This window comes from Heptranchias perlo, chromosome 17, assembly GCF_035084215.1.
Source record: "Heptranchias perlo isolate sHepPer1 chromosome 17, sHepPer1.hap1, whole genome shotgun sequence".
Lineage (NCBI taxonomy): Eukaryota > Metazoa > Chordata > Chondrichthyes > Hexanchiformes > Hexanchidae > Heptranchias > Heptranchias perlo.
The window spans coordinates 63,342,279-63,353,660 of NC_090341.1; positions in this window are offsets into that span (position 1 = coordinate 63,342,279).

Here is an 11,382-nt window from a genome sequence, read left to right on the forward strand (position 1 = left end):
AGCTAACTTAAGGGTTAAGCCATGGCAGGAGATCCCAGGGCCGTGTCATGTTCCTCTTGTGGGATGTGGGAATTCAGGGCTCCTTCCTGTATCCCTGATTCCTTCACCTGCGGGAAGTGTGTCCAGCTGCAGCTATTGTTTGACCGCTTGACGGCTCTGGAGCTGCGGATGGACTCACTTTGGAGCATCCGCGATGCTGAGAAAGTTGTGGATAGCACGTTCAGTGAGTTGGTCACACCACAGATAAAAATTACTGAGGGAGACAGTGAATGGGTGACCAACAGACAGAGGAAGAGGACGAAGGCAGTGCAGGGGTCCCCTGCGGTCACCTCCCTCTAAAACAGGTATACCGTTTTGGATACTGTTGGGGGAGATGGCTCACCAGGGGAAGGTGGCAGTGGCCAGGTTCATGGCACCGTGGCTGGCTCTGCTGCACAGGAGGGCAGGAAAAAGAGTGGCAGAGCTGTAGTGATAGGGGACTCGATTGTAAGGGGAATAGACAGGCGTTTCTGCGGACGCAACCGAGACTCCAGGATGGTATGTTGCCTCCCTGGTGCAAGGGTCAGGGATGCAGGACATTCTGGAGGGGGAGGGTGAACAGCCAGTTGTCGTGGTGCATATAGGTACCAACGATATAGGTAAAAAACGGGATGAGGTCCTACAAGCTGAATTTAGGGAGTTAGGAGTTAAACTAAAGAGTAGGACCTCAAAGGTAGTAATCTCAGGATTGCTACCAGTGCCACGAGCTAGTCAGAGTAGGAATGACAGGATAGCTAGGATGAATACGTGGCTTGAGAGATGGTGCAAGAGGGAGGGATTCAAATTCCTGGGCCATTGGAACTGGTTCTGGGGGAGGTGGGACCAGTACAAATTGGACGGTCTGCATCTGGGCAGGACTGGAACCAATGTCCTAGGGGGAGTGTTTGCCAGTGCTGTTGGGGAGGGTCTAAACTAATGTGGCAGGGGGATGGGAACCGATGCAGGAAGTCAGTGGGAAGTAAAGTGGTGACAGAAACAAAAGGCAGTAAAGGAGAGTGTACAGAACATGACCGGACAGATGGTCTGAGAAAGCAGGGCAAAGACCAAGGGAAGTCTAGATTAAACAACATTTTTTTTAATGCAAGAAGTCTGATGGGCAAGGCAGATGAACTCAGGGCATGGATGGGTACATGGGACTGGGATGTTATAGCTATTACTGAAACATGGCTAAGGGAGGGGCAGGACTGGCAGCTCAATGTTCCAGGGTACAGATGCTATAGGAAAGATAGAGCAGGAAGTAAGAGAGGAGGGGGAGTTGCCTTCTTGATTAGGGAGAACATCACGGCAGTGGTGAGAGGGGATATATCCGAGGGTTTGCCCACTGAGTCTATATGGGTAGAACTGAAAAATAAGAAGGGAGAGATCACTTTGATAGGATTGTACTACAAACCCCCAAATAGTCAATGGGAAGTTGAGGAGCAAATATGTAAGGAGATTACAGACAGCTGCAAGAAAAATAGGGTGGTAATAGTAGGGGACTTTAACTTTCCCAACATTGACTGGGACAGCCATAGCATTCGGGGCTTGGATGGAGAGAAATTTGTTGAGTGTATTCAGGAGGAATTTCTCATTCAGTATGTGGATGGCCCGACGAGAGAGGGGGCAAAACTTGACCTCCTCTTGGGAAATAAGGAAGGGCAGGTGACAGAAGTGTTAGTGAGGGATCACTTTGGGACCAGTGATCATAATTCCATTAGTTTTAAGATAGCTATGGAGAATGATAGGTCTGGCCCAAAAGTTAAAATTCTAAATTGGGGAAAGGCCAATTTTGATGGTATTAGACAGGAACTTTCAGAAGTTGATTGGGAGAGTCTGTTGGCAGGCAAAGGGACGTCTGGTAAGTGGGAGGCTTTCAAAAGTGTGTTAACCAGGGTTCAGGGTAAGCACATTCCTTATAAAGTGAAGGGCAAGGCTGGTAGAAGTAGGGAACCTTGGATGACTCGGGAGATTGAGGCCCTAGTCAAAATGAAGAAGGAGGCATATGACATGCATAGGCAGCTGGGATCAAGTGGATCCCTTGAAGAGTGCAGAGATTGCCGGAGTAGAGTTAAGAGAGAAATCAGGAGGGCAAAAAGGGGACATGAGATTGCTTTGGCAGATAAGGCAAAGGAGAATCCAAAGAGCTTCTACAAATACATAAAGGGCAAAAGAGTAACCAGGGAGAGAGTAGGGCCTCTTAAGGATCAACAAGGTCATCTATGTGCGGAACCACAAGAGATGGGTGAGATCCTGAATGAATATTTCACATCGGTATTTACGGTTGAGAAATGCATGGATGTTAGGGAACTTGGTGAAATAAATAGTGATGTCTTGAGGAGTGTACATATTACAGAGAGGGAGGTGCTGGAAGTCTTAACGCATCAAGGTAGATAAATCTCCGGGACCTGATGAAATGTATCCCAGGACGTTATGGGAGGTTAGGGAGGAAATTGCGGGTCCCCTAGCAGAGATATTTGAATCATCGACAGCTACAGGTGAGGTGCCTGAAGATTGGAGGGTAGCAAATGTTGTGCCTTTGTTTAAGAAGGGTGGCAGGGAAAAGCCTGGGAACTACAGACCGGTGAGCCTGACATCTGTAGTGGGTAAGTTGTTAGAGGGTATTCTGAGAGACAGGATCTACGGGCATTTGGAGAGGCAGGGACTGATTAGGAACAGTCAGCATGGTTTTGTGAGAGGAAAATCATGTCTCACGAATTTGATTGAGTTTTTTGAAGGGGTAACCAAGAAGATAGATGAGGGCTGTGCAGTAGACGTGGTCTACATGGACTTCAGCAAAGCCTTTGACAAGGTACCGCATGGTAGGTTGTTACATAAGGTTAAATCTCACGGGATCCAAGGTGAGGTAGCCAATTGGATACAAAATTGGATTGACGACAGAAGACAGAGGGTGGTTGTGGAGGGTTCTTTTTCAAACTGGAGGCCTGTGTCCAGCGGTGTGCCTCAGGGATCGGTGCTCGGTCCGCTGTTATTTGTTATTTATATTAATGATTTGGATGAGAATTTAGGAGGCATGGTTAGTAAGTTTGCAGATGACACCAAGATTGGTGGCATTGTGGACAGTGAAGAAGGTTATCTAGGATTGCAACGGGATCTTGATAAATTGGGCCAGTGGGCCGATGAATGGCAGATGGAGTTTAATTTTGATAAATGTGAGGTGATGCATTTTGGTAGATCGAATCGGGCCAGGACCTACTCCGTTAATGGTAGGGCGTTGGGGAGAGTTATAGAACAAAGAGATCTAGGAGTACAGGTTCATAGCTCCTTGAAAGTGGAGTCACAGGTGGATAGGGTGGTGAAGAAGGCATTTGGCATGCTTGGTTTCATTGGTCAGAACATTGAATACAGGAGTTGTGATGTCTTGTTGAAGTTGTACAAGACATTAGTACGGCCACACTTGGAATACTGTGTACAGTTCTGGTCACCCTATTATAGAAAGGATATTATTAAACTCGAAAGAGTGCAGAAAAGATTTACTAGGATGCTACCGGGACTTGATGGTTTGACTTATAGGGAGAGGTTAGATAGACTGGGACTTTTTTCCCTGGAGAGTAGGAGGTTAAGGGGTGATCTTATAGAAGTCTATAAAATAATGAGGGGCATAGATAAGGTAGATCGTCAAAATCTTTTCCCAAAGGTAGGGGAGTCTATTTTTTTTTTTTATTCGTTCACGGGATGTGGGTGTCGCTGGCAAGGCCGGCATTTATTGCCCATCCCTAATTGCCCTCGAGAAGGTGGTGGTGAGCCGCCTTCTTGAACCGCTGCAGTCCGTGTGGTGACGGTTCTCCCACAGTGCTGTTAGGAAGGGAGTTCCAGGATTTTGACCCAGCGACAATGAAGGAACGGCGATATATTTCCAAGTTGGGATGGTGTGTGACTTGGAGGGGAACGTGCAGGTGGTGTTGTTCCCATGCGCCTGCTGCCCTTGTCCTTCTAGGTGGTAGAGGTCGCGGGTTTGGGAGGTGCTGTCGAAGAAGCCTTGGCGAGTTGCTGCAGTGCATCCTGTGGATGGTGCACACTGCAGCCACAGTGCGCCGGTGGTGAAGGGAGTGAATGTTTAGGGTGGTGGATGGGGTGCCAATCAAGCGGGCTGCTTTATCTTGGATGGTGTCGAGCTTCTTGAGTGTTGTTGGAGCTGCACTATAATGAGGGGACATAGATTTAAGGTGAGAGGGGAGAGATACAAAAGGGTCCAGAGGGGCAATTTTTTCACTCAAAGGGTGGTGAGTGTCTGGAACGAGTTGCGAGAGGCAGTAGTAGAGGCGGGTACAATTTTGTCTTTTGAAAAGCATTTGGACAGTTACATGGGTAAGATGGGTATAGAGGGATATGGGCCAAGTGCAGGCAATTGGGACTAGCTTAGTGGTATAAACTGGTCGACATGGACATGAAAGCCTCCCACTTACCAGACGTCCCTTTGCCTGCCAACAGACTCTCCCAATCAACTTCTGAAAGTTCCTGTCTGATACCATCAAAATTGGCCTTTCCCCAATTTAGAATTTTAACTTTTGGGCCAGACCTATCATTCTCCATGGCTATCTTAAAACTAATGGAATTATGATCACTGGTCCCAAAGTGATCCCTCACTAACACTTCTGTCACCTGCCCTTCCTTATTTCCCAAGAGGAGGTCAAGTTTTGCCCCCTCTCTAGTCGGGCCATCCACATACTGAATGAGAAATTCCTCCTGAATACACTCAACAAATTTCTCTCCATCCAAGCCCCGAATGCTAAAGTCCCCTACTATTACCACCCTATTTTTCTTGCAGCTGTCTGTAATCTCCTTACATATTTGCTCCTCAACTTCCCATTGACTATTTGGGGGTTTGCAGTACAATCCAATCAAAGTGATCTCTCCCTTCTTATTTTTCAGTTCTACCCATATGGACTCAGTGGGCGAACCCTCGGATATATCCCCTCTCACTACTGCCGTGATGTTCTCCCTAATCAAGAAGGCAACTCCCCCTCCTCTCTTACTTCCTGCTCTATCTTTCCTATAGCATCTGTACCCTGGAACATTGAGCTGCCAGTCCTGCCCCTCCCTTAGCCATGTTTCAGTAATAGCTATAACATCCCAGTCCCATGTACCCATCCATGCCCTGAGTTCATCTGCCTTGCCCATCAGACTTCTTGCATTAAAATAAATGTTGTTTAATCTAGACTTCCCTTGGTCTTTGCCCTGCTTTCTCAGACCATCTGTCCGGTCATGTTCTGTACACTCTCCTTTACTGCCTTTTGTTTCTGTCACCACTTTACTTCCCACTGACTTCCTGCATCGATTCCCATCCCCCTGCCACATTAGTTTAAACCCTCCCCAACAGCACTAGCAAATACTCCCCCTAGGACATTGGTTCCAGTCCTGCCCAGATGCAGACCGTCCAATTTGTACTGGTCCCACCTCCCCCAGAACCGGTTCCAATGGCCCAGGAATTTGAATCCCTCCCTCTTGCACCATCTCTCAAGCCACGTATTCATCCTAGCTATCCTGTCATTCCTACTCTGACTAGCCCGTGGCACTGGTAGCAATCCCGAGATTACTACCTTTGAGGTCCTACTCTTTAGTTTAACTCCTAACTCCCTAAATTCAGCTTGTAGGACCTCATCCTGTTTTTTACCTATATCGTTGGTGCCTATATGCACCACGACAACTGGCTGTTCGCCCTCCCCCTCCAGAATGTCCTGCAGCCGCTCCGAGACATCCTTGACCCTTGCACCAGGGAGGCAACATACCATCCTGGAGTCTCGGTTGCGTCCGCAGAAACGCCTGTCTATTCCCCTTACAATCGAGTCCCCTATCACTATAGCTCTGCCACTCTTTTTCCTGCCCTCCTGTGCAGCAGAGCCAGCCACGGTGCCATGAACCTGGCCACTGCCACCTTCCCCTGGTGAGCCATCTCCGCCAACAGTATCCAAAACGGTATACCTGTTTTGGAGGGAGATGACCGCAGGGGACCCCTGCACTGCCTTCCTACTCTTCCTCTGTCTGTTGGTCACCCATTCACTGTCTCCCTCGGTAATTTTTATCTGTGGTGTGACCAACTCACTGAACGTGCTATCCACGACTTTCTCAGCATCGCGGATGCTCCAAAGTGAGTCCATCCGCAGCTCCAGAGCCGTCAAGCGGTCAAACAATAGCTGCAGCTGGACACACTTCCCGCAGGTGAAGGAATCAGGGATACAGGAAGGATCCCTGAATTCCCACATCCCACAAGAGGAACATGACACGGCGCTGGGATCTCCTGCCATGACTTAACCCTTAAGTTAGCTTAACAACAACTACAATGTCAAGAGAAAAAAAGGAAAGAAAAACTACTTACCACTCCCTTTAAGGAGTTTACTCCTTTAAATTATTCTTAATTTAGAGAATGTTAACTACACTAGGGACCTTGATTCACTAAAAAAAACGCAACTTGCTATAAGACCTGCAGACCTTCCCTTTCTTTTTGCTTTAGTTACTGTCGATAAGTAGAAATACTCACCTGAACCTACTCACCAATCAGGTGCCTTCCCTGTGTCGCGTCCCTTTCTGATTCCTGATGTCACTTCGAAATCCGTTGCAGCTCCCTCTGAAGTCCCGCCTTTTATCGGATGCTCCCTCTGCTCCGATCCGCTCCGCTTCATGACAGACAGCAGGAATTATTGGAGCAAACAATAGTGTAGGGATAAAATGGATTAATTCAGGACAGACAGCAGGGATTATTGGAGGAAATAACACAGTGTAGGGATAAAATGCAATGGGTGTTGTGAAGATGGATTGTTAAAAAGTGTTTGATAAGATGCCGGACAGGAGGCTTGTTGATAAGATTAAAGCTCACGGTATTAAAGGGAGTGGGTCAGTGTGGATGGGAAGTTTGATAAAGGGCAGAGTAGTGGTTCATGGATGTTTTTCAGACAGTGGGGATATAAACAGTGGTGTCCCCAGGGGCAGTGTTGGGACCATTGCTCCTCTCAATACAGAGCAATGACCTGGGCTTGGGTACAAGGGCATAAGATCAACATTTCCTGACAACATCAAGATAGGGAGCATTAAGAACTGTGAAGAGGAATGTTAGCAACTTCAGTGTGACATCGGAACATTAGGAACAGGAGTAGGCCATTCAGCCCCTCGATCCTGTTCCACCGTTCAGTGAGATTGGTGTCAGTGACTGTGGGGTTGGTTTATATCAGACAGGAGGAGATTGGTGTCAGTGACTGTGGGGTTGGTTTATATCAGACAGGAGAAGATTGGTGTCAGTGACTGTGGGGTTGGTTTATATCAGACAGGAGGAGATTGGTGTCAGTGACTGTGGGGTTGGTTTATATCAGACAGGAGAAGATTGGTGTCAGTGACTGTGGGGTTGGTTTATATCAGACAGGAGGAGATTGGTGTCAGTGAGTGTGGGGTTGGTTTATATCAGACAGGAGGAGATTGGTGTCAGTGACTGTGGGGTTGGTTTATATCAGACAGGAGGAGATTGGTGTCAGTGAGTGTGGGATTGGTTTATATCAGACATGAGGAGATTGGTGTCAGTGAGTGTGGGATTGGTTTATATCAGACAGGAGGAGATTGGTGTCAGTGAGTGTGGGATTGGTTTATATCAGACAGGAGGAGATTGGTGTCAGTGACTGTGGGGTTGGTTTATATCAGACAGGAGGAGATTGGTGTCAGTGACTGTGGGGTTGGTTTATATCAGACAGGAGGAGATTGGTGTCAGTGAGTGTGGGGTTGGTTTATATCAGACAGGAGGAGATTGGTGTCAGTGAGTGTGGGGTTGGTTTATATCAGACAGGAGGAGATTGGTGTCAGTGACTGGGTTCAGGAACTGGAATTAGCCATTTAGCCCCTCAAGTCTGCTCTACCGTTGAATTAGATCAGGACTAGTCTGTGCCACAACTCTATTTACTCGCCTTTGCTCCATATCCCTTTCAACCCTCACACAACACAAATCTATCAATCTCAATATTGAAAATTTCAATTACCCCCAGCATCCACAGCCTTTCGGGGAAGTGAGTTTGTAATTTCCACCACCCTTTGTGTGAAAAATTGTTACCTTATTTTGCTCGTAAATGACCTAGCTCTAATTGTAAGATTATCAAGAAGGTGGCAGATGGAGTACAATGTGGGGAAATGTGGAAATTTTTCACTTTGGTAGGAGGAATAGGGAAGCAGAATATTTTTTGAATAGGTGAGAGACTCAGAAATGTTGGTGTCCAGAGGGATTTGGGTGTCCTTGTGCACGGATCACAGGAAGTTAATATGCAGGTACAGCAAACAATTAGGAAAGCAAATAGAATGTTGATCTTTGTTGCAAGTGAGTTGGAGAATAAGAGTAAGGAATCCTTGCTGCAATTATATAGGGTGTATAGCCGGTTAGCTTAGTTGGTTAGAGCGTGGTGCTAATAATGCCAAGGCCTCGAGTTCAATCCCCATATTGGCCATAAGGTTCCTATTACAATGTTCATTTCAGTAAGGCCTTCGTTAAAATCCCGCACAGGAGACTGGTCAAGAAGGTACGAGCCCATGGAATCCAGGGTGCCTTGGCACTTTGGATACAAAACTGGCTTAGTGGCAGAAGGCAGAAGGCAGAGGGTGATGGTCGAAGGTTGTTTTTGTGACTGGAAGCCTGTGGCCAGTGGGGTACCACAGGGATCGGTGCTGGGTCCCTTGCTGTTTGTGGTCTACATTAATGACTTGGATATGAATGTAAAAGGTATGATCAGTAAGTTCGCTGATGATACAAAAATTGGTAGGGTGGTAAATAGCGAGGAGGATAGCCTCAGTCTGCAGGACGATATAGATGGGTTGGTCAGATGGGCGGAACAGTGGCAAATGGAATTTAACCCGGAAAAGTGCGAGGTGATGCACTTTGGTGGGACTAACAAGGCAAGGGAATACACAATGAATGGGAGGACCCTAGGCAAGACAGAGGGTCAGAGGGATCTTGGTGTGCAAGTTCACAGATCCCTGAAGGCGGCGGAACAGGTAGATAAGGTGGTAAAGAAGGCATATGGGATACTTGCCTTTATTAGCCGAGGCATAGAATACAAGAGCAAGGAGGTTATGATGGAGCTGTATAAAACACTGGTTAGGCCACAGCTGGAGTACTGTGTGCAGTTCTGGTCGCCACACTACAGGAAGGATGTGATCGCTTTGGAGAGGGTGCAGAGGAGATTCACCAGGATGTTACCAGGGCTGGAGCGCTTCAGCTATGAAGAGAGACTGGGAAGATTGGGTTTGTTTTCCTTGGAGCAGAGGAGGCTGAGGGGGGACATGATTGAGGTGTACAAAATTATGAGGGGCACAGATAGGATGGATACTAAGGAGCTTTTTCCCTTCGTTGAGGGTTCTATAACAAGGGGACATAGATTCAAGGTAAAAGGCGGGAGGTTTAGAGGGGATTTGAGAAAGAACTTTTTCACCCAGAGGGTGGTTGGAGTCTGGAACTCACTGCCTGAAAGGGTTGTGGAGGCAGGAACCCTCACAACATTCAAGAAGCATTTGGATGAGCACTTGAAATGCCATAGCTTACAAGGCTATGGACCAAATGCTGGAATATGGGATTAGAGTAGACAGGGCTTGATGGCCGACGCGGACATGATGGGCCGAAGGGCCTCTATCCGTGCTGTATAACTCTATGACTCTATGGCTTTGGTGAGACCACACCTGGAGTACTGCGTCCAGTTTTGGTCTCCTTACCTGAGGAAGGATTTACTTGCGTTTGATGGGGTGCAACAAAATTTTACTAGATTGACTCCTGCGATGAGAGGGTTGTTGTATGAGGAGAGATTGAGCAGAATATTCTCTGGAGTTTAGAAGAATGAGAGGTGATCTCATTGAAATGTCTAACATTCTTAGAGGGCTTGACAGGTTAGATGCTGAGAGGCTGTTTCCCCCTGCTGGAGAGTCTAGAACTAGGGAGCATAGTCTCAAGATAAGAGATCAGCCATTTAGGACTGAGATGAGGAAACATTTCTTCACTCAGAGGGTTGTGAATATCTGGAATTCTCTAACTCAGAGGGCTGTGGCTGCTCAGTCGTTGAGTATGTACAAGAATGAGATCGAGAGATTTTTGGACACCGAGGGACTCAAGGAATGGGCAGGAAAGTGGAGTTAACATAGAAGATCAGCCATGTTCTTACTGAATGGCAGAGCAGCCTCGAGGGGCCGTATGGCCCACTCCTGCTCCTATTTCTTATGCCCTCTTGTTCTGGATTCCCCCTCCAGAAGAAATCATTTCTCTGTATCTACCTTATTGTATACATTTATTATTTGAAACATCTCGATGAGATCACATCTCAATGTTCTAAACTCATTGTAATAAAATCCAAGTTTATGCCACCTATCCTCATAATTTAATCCTTTTAACCCCAGCATCATTCTGGTGAATATGCAATGTATCTTTTCCAAGACCGATTTATCTCTCCTTAGGTTCGGTGCCCAGTTCTCCAGATGGGGTCGGTCCAAGGTTCATTACAACTGATGTGGAGATGCCGGTGATGGACTGGGGTTGACAATTGTAAACAATTTTACAACACCAAGTTATAGTCCAACAATTTTATTTGAAATTCACAAGCTTTCGGAGGCTTCCTCCTTCCTCAGGTGAATGTTGTGGAAATTAAATCCTCGAACCCTTCGCATTTATAAATCACAGAACAATACGTGATTACAGATAGTCTTTCCAACTGCCCGTTGCCAAGGCAATCACAGTGTGCAGACAGAGAGGTGTTACCTACAAGGCCACCGAATATACAGACACCCAAAAAAAAAACAGAGAGAGAGGCAGAAACATAGAAACATCCAGAAGGAAGAGAAAGACAGCAAATGACCCGTTATATTAAAAACAGATAACATTTGTTCGCTGGTGGGGTTACGTGTAGCATGATGTGAACCCAAGATCCCGGTTGAGGCCGTCCTCATGGGTGCGGAACTTGGCTATCAATTTCTGCTCGACGATTTTGCGTTGTGTGTCTCGAAGGCCGCCTTGGAGTATGCTTACCCGAAGGTCGGTGGCTGAATGTCCTTGACTGCTGAAGTGTTCCCCGACTGGGAGGGAACCCTCCTGTTTGGTGATTGTTGCGCGGTGTCCGTTCATCCGTTGTCGCAGCGTCTGCATGGTCTCGCCAATGTACCATGCTCTGGGGCATTCTTTCCTGCAACGTATGAGGTAGACAACGTTGGCCGAGTCACAGGAGTATGAACCATGCACCTAGTGGGTGGTGTCCTCTCGTGTGATGGTGGTATCTGTGTCGATGATCTGGCATGTCTTGCAGAGGTTACCGTGGCAGGGTTGTGTGGTGTTGTGGACGCTGTTCTCCTGAAAGCTGGGTAATTTGCTGCAAACGATGGTCTGTTTGAGGTTGGGTGGCT